The sequence below is a fragment of the Coenobita brevimanus genome, chromosome 67 (genome assembly GCF_032717465.1).
Source record: "Coenobita brevimanus isolate Jiangsu-jjx chromosome 67, ASM3271746v2, whole genome shotgun sequence".
Lineage (NCBI taxonomy): Eukaryota > Metazoa > Arthropoda > Malacostraca > Decapoda > Coenobitidae > Coenobita > Coenobita brevimanus.
The window spans coordinates 932,915-945,448 of record NC_137020.1 but is presented as its reverse complement, the minus strand read 5'-3'; the positions used below and the strand labels follow the sequence as shown (position 1 = coordinate 945,448).

Genomic DNA, 12,534 nt, shown 5'->3' with positions numbered 1-12,534 from the left:
GACGAAAAGCGAGTACATAATTTTTACGTGTCTTGATCTTCCAGCAAAAACAACTTTTAGTTAAGAACGTTATTGGGCAATATTTAGTTTTGCACTAAAGGACAAGGACAAGAGAGTGCAGAATATGCCCGTATCGCCTCATCTTCCTGCGAAAACAATCCTGATTAGAACCGGGCAATGCTGCTAAGTTTGTTTGTGAATCCGCACCGTGCTTTCTTCGATCCCAGCGAGCGCAGAGTGAGAAGAAGCCACTGCGCATATTTTCATCTCTTACTGTTGCTGCCGCCAGACGAGTTTGCCTAGCTTGGTTGAGGTTTCCAGTGTTGGGGGGATAGATACTGTGTCCGTTAACCCCTGTGGCCTTAGGAGGTGTTTTGTAGCTTATTCTTGAGTCCTCCACGTAATTGAATTCTGTTTAAGGTTTTTCGAATTGCAAGGGCTTCCAGTTGGCCTTGATCACGTTCTTAGTTGCAAGAGATCTTTCTTAATTTGAGTGCATTCATCTGGAGGAAGCAAGACTCAGATAAACTTATACGTCATTGTAGGGAAGTGATTGGGAATGATAACAAGTGTTTTATTTTACTATTCGTGTTACCCACAGACGATTTCAGTCAACTTCGGAAGGATTTCTCCAACTGAAGAGGTTAAACATCTCCGTGGGAAGTATTTTGTTAGCTTTCTTTCAGTTTGTTTCTTCATCTAAAGCGTAAGTATTCACTCGCCCACCATTTTCGGATGCTGTGGCACAAAACTACTATTATTGTCACCTAGAGAAGCTGCCTTACAAATCTTCCTTACCGGCATATTTCTGTTACTTGTACATTTAATATATATTTTGGCACGTTACCTTTGCACCGGATATTTCCATCCATCCATCCATCATCCAATCCTACGTTGCCCCATGAAGAGCGTAGGACCCAGGGGCTAGGCAATTGGTCCTGACATTTAAGATGAGAGTGACCAGCCTCACTCATCCCCGGGTGGCATTACGTGAGCAATAAACCCCAACCATCCCTTGGATATAAACCTTCACCGGCTCAATCCGATTGGAGCGCAATAATTACCCACTAAAACACCAGGCGCCAAAATTTGGCTATTGGGTTACCACCCAGCGTAGTAAATGGTTTCCTGGTGTACAGGAAACCATTTGGCTTGTCACTTAGTGTAGAGCCACTCACAGGCAGAAGGAAGAGAAAAGAATGAAGGAAAGAAAGACAGAAGGGAGAGCGTAAAGTCACCCGTAGGCAGAAGCAAGGTCCAAGGACCTTGGGCAGAAGGACGAGGAAAGACTGAAGGAAAGAAAGACCGAAGAGAATGGAAGGAAAGAAGGATGGAAGAGATGACTGGACAGACACCCGAGAGCAGCACTACATCGAGTGAGTGGATGGTGAGCTCTCCCACCTATCAAAATACATTATTAAAATACCCGAAAATATTTAACCGAAATAAGTCCCCCCGAAATAAATAAATTAATTAATTAATTGATTAATCAATTAATTAATAATGAACGGAAGAAACAAGAAGAGATAGTATAAAGCCTTTTCAAATAACAGAATACAGTCATATATATGTTTATCTTTAACACAAACACACCATGCAAGAGGCTAACTCATTCACAACGATGACGTATTTCTGGTATTTATTCTTGCTCCTACTAGATGACTTTACTCAACTTAGCAGAGTGCACGTGTAGCAGTGGGGTTAATGGAGGCTAACTCCCCTACCTCGAAATATGTATACTGACCTGAATAATTTGCTCTGAAAAATGGCATAATTTAAAACGGATGTCTTGGTACTATAGGGATTAATAATATAAAATTAGCAAAACAAACAAGAAAATTTTGTCTGAAAGCCTCTTATATTTTCGGGAAAACGGCTCTCTGCCCTAATCAAAAATTTTATTAAATCATATATGACTTTAAGGCGACATAGAAAAAAATAAATGATTAAGGAAACATTGTTAGGAAACCTTCAATGCTCATGAAAATGCAGCACTTCATCTTTGTGAATAAAAACCTTAGTAATGTCTTGGGCTTCGCCCCCTCCCATTTACAAGGAAGCAATTAACCTTCCCAGGCTTGTATTCTCACTCGCAGCTGAATACACCTGCTGGCGCTATGTGTGGGTAGAAAGCTACAGAAATCCCCATCGCGAAAGATTTAACAGTGATAGTATTGGGATTCAGGTTTCAGTGATTCACTCGCAGCAGAATAAAACCATATGAGGTTATATGACGCAGATTACTTGAGGTGTGGTGACCATGAGAGGTTAATAGTCACAGTATTTTAGCATTCTCAGGCTCATATGCTCACTCAATGGATTACAGATGTTTAGATTTAATTGCAAGAGAATATTAGAACTGCCTCGGCCAAGAGAAGGTTAAAAATGTACAGGATATGTGAACGGTACTTAATTACAATAAAATCGTAAATATTAGTTGGTATCTTTAATCCTTACAGTCAGGATACTTAAACTTAAAAAAATAAAATCCTGCTACTACCGGGTTAAAATATACAGCTTAAAAATCACCCCTGTAGCGATGGTGTTAAAGGCTAGATAATAACCCTTCCAGTTTCAAGTACCTTCCATATACTTATTATCATCATCAGGTGTTGGCAAGAATAATATGAGAATTCCGTCCTCATTCTTAAAAGTTTAGAACTTATTAAACAAAATGTGATATACTGTAGTTAGGCTTTCTCATGCGAATAGCTACAGAAAATGTAAAACTATATAATAACCATTGAATGAGTTACATTTTACAAACGGTTATTCTAAAAATCTTATCAACAAACCAAACAGAACAGTTCACCATTTACAATCATTGAATCCATCAAATATGAACCTCTTCATCACAAAGAGTCAGACATAGCTATCATTCAACTCATTCTCTCTCGAGACTCTAGAGGGCTGTTGTAAGATCAGTAAAGTCGCCTGGCAGATGCAAGAGTAAACTAAAACAATACACCATGGGGCAAAGTAGAATTAATGAATACCTAATCCTTCTGTAGAGTAAGATAGATGCAATGAAATCTAGTCTGTTAGTTTAGATAAGCACTCCTAATCCATGCCTGTACAATCCCTCCCAAATCCAGTTTCTCATGTATTTTCTTTGTAATCTTTCACTACGCCGCCAGTTTTTGTCCTCTTTTCCAGCCACCCTGGTATGATCGTTCTTGGCTTGGGATGGACCACTCTTTTTGAATGGATTAAACCCGTTAATCCGATGACGTACTTTTTGTTACATTATTGCTGCCTACAAACGAGACTATTCAGATCATAAGAGATTTATCGAACTGTATGGGTTAGACCTAGCCATCATTGAACCTTCCACCATTCGATATCGTTCCTAATCTGAGTAGAATCAATTGTAACCAGCACAGTTTTCTTGGACGATGCGTAAGCTGTTTATAGAAATATCCAGTTCCACGACAACTCTTTAGAGGTCAAACCTCAGGCTTTGAGATAAATCAGTAATTAACCCTCCTTTGGTTGGGGTAATTCTTGAATTTTGTTCGAACTATTTCCAGGCGCTCTGATTAAACTAACAGTGAGTCATTGGCGCCTGAGTGTTAACTACCTCTGGTATTGCTTTTCAGTTTAAATCAGGTTCAACACATTTGGCGCAACATCAGCTGAGTTTTATGTGGCGATGAAGAGAGTTAAAAAATTATCAGGCAGTAGCCAGAATGCAGTGCCGTAAATACATGCATATAATAAGTTCCAAGTATCATGTGTTGTAATCGGTAGCTAAATTGAATATACTCGGTAGAGAACTTACAGCTGCGGACAGAATTATGATGCCCTTCATAACGACAAATCAAGACAGTAAACAATTGCTTTCTAAACCAACCCATACGATCTTCAGAAATTAACATACTTTCTAGAATGCATTGGAAGTTTCATAATGGTTCAGCTAAAGAGCGGAACTACACTGTACAACTCTGACACTGACAAGTAGTTAAATATAAACCTGCATTTATGCTGGCAGATCCAAACTTGAACAGTATATTCATGAAGTGCGAGCTCATGTCGCTGAAAAAGCCATTGTTATTTATTATGATCCAGACTTCCAATACAATAATTTACCTGGCCTGTGAAGCCACATCATGATATAAATTCATCTATTTTAGGGTTTGCAATCCGAGGAAGTATAGTAATCTTCCTCCTGCCAGATGATTGTATTTTTAATCATAGGGAAGATGTCTCGTAGCAGAGAAGGCCAATGAAGACTAAATCTAGCCGCTCTGGATGGAAACTTTGGTCTTAACTATAAAAAAAAAAAAAAAAAAAAAAAAAACCGTCGGAAGATTTCCTGTTTCAAATATAAAAATGTCCTCATAATTTTTGGCTCAGTAGGAACATTCATGTTCCTACTGAGCCAAAAGGTAATATGTTCCCCATGACTATATATTTTCCTACAGCAAACAGACATTGTAACAAGTACAGGAGGAGAAACACAATCTCCGGCTGCTTTTAGTGACGGAAGTTATTAAATAATATATATGATTATAGTGAACTGAGTAATCATATTTACTCACTTCGTTTCTTACATTGGAGAGATTATGGGTGCCGCAGTTAGCCGTCTTAGGACATGAGTTTCGTATTAGGTACGCTCTTGCTTCCGCCAGACGATTCTATTCAACTTTGGTTTGGTTTATCGTCGCCTATTTCCTAACCGTAAAAATGTCTCCATAAACTCTTTCATATGTGAAAATATTTGTTATTTACTACCGGTACTGGTAGAGTGACAAATATATTCAACTTAGGAATGACCCCTCGCAGCTTAAAGGCGATCCCTCACGTCACATCTCTCATTGAAGAACAGTCATGTAGCTAATACTAAATGATTATGTTCACCTGAGGGAAATCTAGCCGTCAGTGGGTGAAATGAAAGTCGCTCCATATATAACTGAGGAGAGTGTGGGCCAAGGAGTACATTACATTTCTCATCATTCTAAAATGGAAGGAGATGGAGAGGTCCGTCATGCGAGATGGTTGATTCATTAACTCCGTTGTGATGACTTTATGAACGGAACAGGTGAACTACTGTAGTGGAAGAGTAAATGTTGCTACATAACAACTCCAACTCGAAATGTTCTTCCAAAGTGTATAAACCAGACTGGTGGTAGCAATACAAAAAAATAATAAATAGGTCTTGGAGTTGAGGGGACAGGGGAATGCCGGGTGGAAGGATAGCAGCTGTCTTCGCAATTCCATTATTGCCAGAATGCATCCTGACTGTGACCACAACGAACAATTATTTTGGAAACTGTATGAACTGTCAAATCCTACAGGAATTCACAAATACTACTAAATTTTCGAAATTCGCTAGAATGTCGCTAAGTATTTAAAAAAAAAAAAAAAAAAAATACCAGAGAACGTTGTTACAGTCCTGCTCAAAAATTACGATATAATGTCCACTTCTACAGTACTCCCGGTCGATCGGTGACAATTTCCTTTACCTGAAAACGTGCCATTTCCTGCTCACTGTGACGAGGGGGGAAAATGTATGATACTAAAGGGACGGGAAATGGTAACAGAGTGGCATATCAAGAGAAGTATGGGCTATGTGAGGGTTGAACCTCTTCAGCCAGAGAACATCACTACTATTATGTTCTTGGTTTTACCAGAAGATTTTATTTAACGCTAGGAGAGACTTCTCGAAGTGAAACAGATATATATATATATATATATATATATATATATATATATATATATATATATATATATATATATATATATATATATATATATCGTTTCGTTTCGTTTTTAAAGGCTCCAACATGCTTGCATGTGTCGGCCTTGGTCACCTAATGGCGGCTCTCCACGCTGCACGATCCATTATATATATATATATATATATATATATATATATATATATATATATATATCACGATCCATTACATATATATATATATATATATATATATATATATATATATATATATATATATATATATATATATATGTATGCTGGTAGCCAGACTTTATTATTTTATGTAATGTTGAAATGCTTTCAGGAGATGGATAGCATAAAAATATGATTCAGAAAGAAGAACCTTACTGAACACATTATGAAAAAGACATTTAATTATGGGAGGTCTGGAACATTTAAAGCCTAAGCAACTTAGAGGGAATATGTAGATGAAGAGATGTTCAGGGTGAAAAGCACTGATGAAATTGGAAAAAAAAAATGAGTAACTGATTATAAAACAGAGGCGAAAAAGCGAAGAGGAGAGGGGTGTATTAAATGAAGACAGTATAGTGAGGGCTGGTGAGGGGAAAGTGCTAAATGATGACAGTATAGTGAGAGCTGGCGAGGGGAAAAGGGAAATATGGGAAGAAGTCCAGAATGAGAGGGTGAGATAAGGGAAGGAAAGGATATGGTAGGAGGCATTCTGAAAAAAAGGTGTCCGGGATGAAGAGGAGCGGGATCTGATAAAAGAAGAAAAACCAGAAGCAAAGAGGATTTAAGAATAAGGAGAGAGAGAGAGAGAGAGAGAGAGAATGTGTGTGTGTGTGTGTGTGTGTGTGTGTGTGTGTGTGTGTGTGTGTGTGTGTGTGTGTGTGTGTGTGTGTGTGTACTAGGATAGAGATATTACACGAACTTTGTGACCCTTATGATGTAATCAGACCTCAGTGCTACCGGAAAGATTCGTACATTAAGCGCTGAAACATAAGAAGAGGATAATACACTAAAAAGCCCTCTCCTCTACCCATGAGAGAGAGAGAGAGAGAGAGAGAGAGAGAGAGAGAGGCAGGGAGTGGAAAACGTTCTGAGGTGAGGGGAGACTTTGATGTGGAGAGAGATTACAGGGAGAGAGAGAGCTTAGGCGAGGGGAAAGCACTCATGGAGGAGAGAGGGGAGAGGCTGAGTGTTTATAAGGGGAGTTGTCATGAGGGGTGAGGGTAAATTGTCACGAGGGGAGCCGTCGTCATTGCAGAAATGGAGGAAAACTGACCTGAAGAAGAGGGCGACGGGAGGACGTACTCATTTTAATGGCGTAAAGTGAGAGCAGCTTTGATTTAACACTTCCACTGATTGCCATATTTTGATACACGTAGAGGGTTTTCTCATTCTCATTACATTTTATCACGGGACACGTTAACAGCTCATTTAGGTGGTCGGTGAGGCACCCACCATCCACTCACTTCATGCATTACTCGGGTGACTCTTCAATTAGTTATTAAACCAAATGGTTTCTTGTAGCAAGAAACCATGTACTCCGATGGGCGGTGATCAGATAGCGTCTGGTGGCCTGGTGGTCAAGTGGGTTAAAAGTTCCAAACGATTATAGCCCAGAAGGGTTGACATCCGAGAAGTGGCTGGGGCTCATTGCTCACATATTGGCACTTAGAGTCTAGCTCTGCGTCATTTGTATAATAATGTCGGCTAAAATGCCTAATCCCGGGCGCCTACGCTCCTGATGGGGAAGTAAAGGCTTGGATGATAGACTTATTTATGCAAAATTATTCATAGATTTGTAATATAAACAACACTATATATATATAGCTGAGAATGTTGATAGGCAAAATACAAAACAAATAGCTCGTATAACTTACCAGAGGACCTCTTTTGTTTACGATAATTACAAGCCGCCGAGAGGCTTACCATACTCTTAGACTCATTTGACAGTGCGAACAATGAAATAGGGAAATATTATTAAAGCGAAAGGAATAAGAAGTTAATCCTTTCGTTGCAAAAGGTGCTGAGGAAAACTGTTTTATGGTTATGATAAAGAAACAAGGAACTTCATAATCATAGCAGAATATGCAATGAATCATAACTGACCACTCCTTTGTGAGCGGAGTCTCTTTTGGTTAATAATATCGTTTGTTGGTAGCAAGAATTTGAAGATATTTCATCGAAGAATAAATAAAGATCTCCAGCCGGTAGCACGAGTAGTTTTTAAAATACAAGTGCCATCGAACGGATGTGATTATTGGGCATTACCTGTTAAACTTCAATTCATTGTTTGAGTTCGGGGACACATTATTCATTTGATTCAAACTAACACCGAACGATTTTATTCAAGTTTGGGAGACTTTGAAGCTGTGAAGAGTTTATGAAAAGGATATTTATAACCCCTTCAGTTTGAAAAATTTTATTCTAAGGTAAGTCGAATCGTCTGGAAATAACATTGAAAACATAAATGGCTGAAGCTGTTTACAGTCGTTAGGCTGTAGGATGCTCTCAGTGGTAAAGATATTGTACTGAGGAGGTTAAGAGAATGTGCAAGAAGTTGTTACGATGTTGTAATGAGAGGTGATATTCTTTCTCGTAGCTGCCAACTCATCAGTTGTAGAGGTGAGCAGGAGGATTACCATCAGAGCAGTCTTCACAACAGGAGAAGGGAAGAATGTAAATGTGAACTAATGTGAGGGTACAGAAGTAATTGCTACAGAGGGCATTTTTTTTTTTTAATGCGCCCGACTAAAGGCTTAGTTTTGGCAACTCGTTCCCTAAAGTCGGGCAATCCTGCTACGTGCTATACACCTTCACATGTCACTACTTCTCATGTCACTACCAGTCGTTCATAATTAGTACATGCTGGGGCTGTCGGATTCAGGACTGGTGTGATAGCATTACTGGAGGTGCTATTTGTGACAAGTCGGTGGGAATTGTGAGAGATCAGCAGTAATATTTGTTTAAGAGAAATTCAGTTACTCAAACTGTTTCCTGCCCCAGTCTGAGATTGAACTCGCCTCCCGTTAGACGGTAAATATGTCATGAGGAGAGCAGGTAAATGGAGTTATCGTGGGATGAAGGATCTCTCATGAAGAAGTGATGGAGCTGTCATGAGGAGATGAGGATGGACCCATGGGAAAGTGATGGAGCTGCCATGAAAAGGTAAGGGATATGGTGTGACGGTAGAGAATAAAACTGTCATGAGGGGAAAAGGAGAGGGAGCTGTCATGAGCGTTAGGAGTCTCATGAGGGAGAAATGCTTGGCGATGTCACGAGAAGATGCGGGAGTTGACATGAAAGGAGATAATGAGGGGAGCTATTATGAAAAGAGGTGGGAGAAGTTTGCACGAGGAGAATGATTATTAAAAAGTGAAGGAACTTGTCATCAAAGGACGAGTGGAGTTATCGATGAGAGAGGTGAGAAAGTTGTCAAAAGGAATGAAGGTAACGGCCATGAGGAAAGAATGTGAAGATGTGTACATGAGACGATTAGAAAGTTGTCGTGTGAAGATAAGGTGAGAAGGAGACCTGACATGAGGGAAAAAAGGAAGGTAAACTGGCATGAATGGAGGAAAGGAGTAAGTTGTCATTAATGCAGGAAGGGAGGTAAGATATCACGAATGGTGGAAAGAAGGAAAGTTGTCATAAGAGGGGGAGGGAAGGCAAGTTGTCATGGGGAGGGGGAAGGGAGGCAAGTTGTTATGACGGGTGGAAAGAAGGTAAGTTGTCATGAGGAGAGGAATGTAGGGAAGTTGTCATGGGGGGAGGAGGGAAGGTCTGTTGTCATGAGAGAAGGAAGGGAGGAGAGTTGTCATGAAGGAAGGAAGGAAGGGAGGAAAGTTAGGAAGTTGTTATGAGGAAGGAAAGGAGGTACATTGTTATGAGGGGTGGAAGGGATTTAAGCTGTTAAGAAGGAGGAAGGGATTTAAACTGTTAAGAGGGAAGAACGAAAGTAAGTTGTCGTGAGGGGAAGAAGGGACGAGCGTTGCTAAGGCGTAGGGAAGGAAGGAAGATCCATGAGGAAAGAGATGGAAGTCAGTTGTCATACGGGGAGGAAGGAAGGCAGATTGTCAAAACGAGAAGAGGAGAAGTGAGTTGTTAGAAAGAGAAGAAGGGAATTATGCTGTTTGGAGTGGAGGTAGGGAGATACTTCGTATATTGTCTGCAGAGGAGAGAAGAAGTGAGTTCAATTGTAAGGTGGGAAGGGAGGGAGGTAAGTTGTCTGGAGGGGAAGAAGGGAGTTAAGTTGGTGGGTGGGGAGGGAGAGGAGAACAGTTCTTTGGAGGGGAGGGATGGAGGTAAGTTATTAGATGGGGAGGAAGGGAGGTAAATTATTAGGGGGGGAGGGAGATTGGAAGGTAAGGTAACATGAGGTGAGATAAGGAGAGTTGCCATAAGGGGAAAGATATGGAGAGTTGCCATGATGAGAGATGGCTGGATTTGTCATGAAAGGTGAATGCGTGGAGAATTGCCATGAGAAGACGAGGGGAATAATCACGAGGGGAGAAAGCGAGGGAGTTGCCATCAAGATAGAGGGTCGAGCTGCCATGAGAGGGGAAAGAGAGAGGGGATTCGAGAGGATAGAAGTAAAGGCAAACTCTCATGATGATCATATAGATTTTTAAGAGGGGAGTACTTAACTGTGCACTGCGAGGGGAGAGAGAGAGAGAGAGAGAGAGAGAGAGAGAGAGAGAGGAAGTTAGGTATGGAACGAGGAATGAGGAAGTGTTTTTAAATCTACCAGTATCTATCTATCATATCTCTATCTGTCAGTCTGTCTATCTCTCTATCTGTCTATCTATCTGTCTGTCTGTCTGTCTGTTGAGTAGGCTGGACGAGAGGGGAGGAAATCCTCATCTAACAATGTTATCTGTCTATCTATCTACCTGTCTGTTTATCCATCTATCTATCGATAATTTTCATCATAATCACCATCATCATCATCATCATCATCATCATCCAGAACCAGATTTTCTACCTCCAGACCGCAAGGTAGGATGAGGAAGAACCCAGAATGTCAGAAAGAAAATTGATGAAATGTGGCAGCTGCCAAAGTTTGCAACTTGAATGAGACACACTCCCATTCACCCACCACGCAAGCCCCTGGAATTCTGGCTCCCTCTGACAACCAAAAACAAAAAAAATGTACTCAGCTTTACACTCATCAACCACACCGTCAATCCACCGACTGCAAAGTTAAAGAAAGGGCTGCTCATTCTAGTCACTTGTCAGCTCCCTAGCGGTGTTAGCTTTAATACTTCTCTTTCTCACACACCCACTTGCCATATCTATCCACCTTCTTCTAGGTCTCCCTCGTCTCCTTCCTTCTTCAAACTTGGCTCGGATATACGCTTTTCACTACTCTATTCACTCCTATTCTTTGCTGATGCCCATTTCATCTAAGTACACATTCTTCAAATCTGGCGTTCACAGATTTCGTTACTGTACATCTTTCATGAACCACATTATTCCTTATCCTCTCTACTCTCCGCACTCCACACACCTCCTTCAACAAACCATTCTCCAATGCTCTTACTCTTGACTTTTCATTTTTATGTTACACCATAATCTTACAACCCGCATTCAAACTCTCGCAGCCGCCACACTCAGGCCTCAGTTACGTATCAAGGCCTTCATAGCAATAACCACTCTATTTCTCTGAGCAACAGAGCTTTCCCGTTCCTTTGCACATTTGCCTCTTTTATGTGTCACTACGCTGAGGTACTTAAACTCTCCCTCCGGTTCCAGTCTCTCAACAGTCACCATAACATCACACTACGAATCATTCTCTCGACAGTCATCACTTTACCCTTAGTTCAGTTACAGTACCTTCAAGGCAGTGCTAGGTGGGGCACCCACTATACATTTACTTGATGTAATGCTTCCTACTTCTTCCCTCACCTTTATTATTCCTTTTTTGTCTCTGCCCTCCTGTCTTTCTATTTTCTCCCACCGTTTCTAGCATCCCTTATTACTTTTTCCAATTCAGGCAACTCGACACAGAGTGACAAGCCTAATGTTTTCCACTAACCAAGAAACCCTTTACAGCGCTAGGTGGTAACCATACGACCGGGTTACTTGGTGAAGTGAAGCCTACTGTGGTGCCCCTGTTAACTGGGTGGAGATGCAACTGCGGCGTCCATCCAGGAATCCAAACCTAAACACTCTTCCCCGCGCCTCGCTTTGGGGAGGCGCTGTCTGCCGCACGGGAATATCGATCCACTGCATGGGACCCCCCTGCAAGAGCTATTGCTTGCCTGCAGTTGATAGGTCTGCTTGGCCAGAGAGACCGGTGTTACTTAACAACGAAAACCTTAAATGCACGTTATTTTCTAAGATGTAATCTATATATTCAGATATTTCTTCTACTCAGAGACTGAACTCTAGCAGGTACATATCCTCGCAACAGCCACCTCACCTCGGTGTGGAAAAGTAGAGCCTCATGTTCTGCATCAAAATCTTGGCACAGCAACCGAAACATCCGACTGTTAAGTGCATTGGACTTAATGGTGTTTACCATTTTGATTACATTATTAAGAACTTCTCGAAGCTCGGGAGGTAGTGTCTTGGATGCCAAGGCATACCGATGAATTAAACAATGCAACTGTGTTACATCATAGAATACATCGGAATGTTTTGTAGATTCTTCAGCAGAATAATATTCATAGAAAGTATTTCACACAATATAATATTTTACTACTAGAACTGATGCGTTCTGCGTACTTGCAAATCAATAACAGAAAGTGGACTGAGATCCAAGTGTAAGGCAGCCTCTCTCCATGTACACGTGAGTGGCAGTGATGCTGTCATGCTAACTCACCTTCTCTGCGCTGCACGTTGTT

General features: G+C 40.8%; 1 pseudogene; it reads right to left on the bottom strand.

Annotated features, from left to right (window-relative positions):
• LOC145405487 (putative phosphatidylinositol 4-kinase alpha-like protein P2 pseudogene) overlaps positions 1-12,212 on the bottom strand; it is a 44,756-nt pseudogene extending 32,544 nt beyond the window's left edge.
• Between the last annotated feature and the right edge of the window lie 322 nt (positions 12,213-12,534).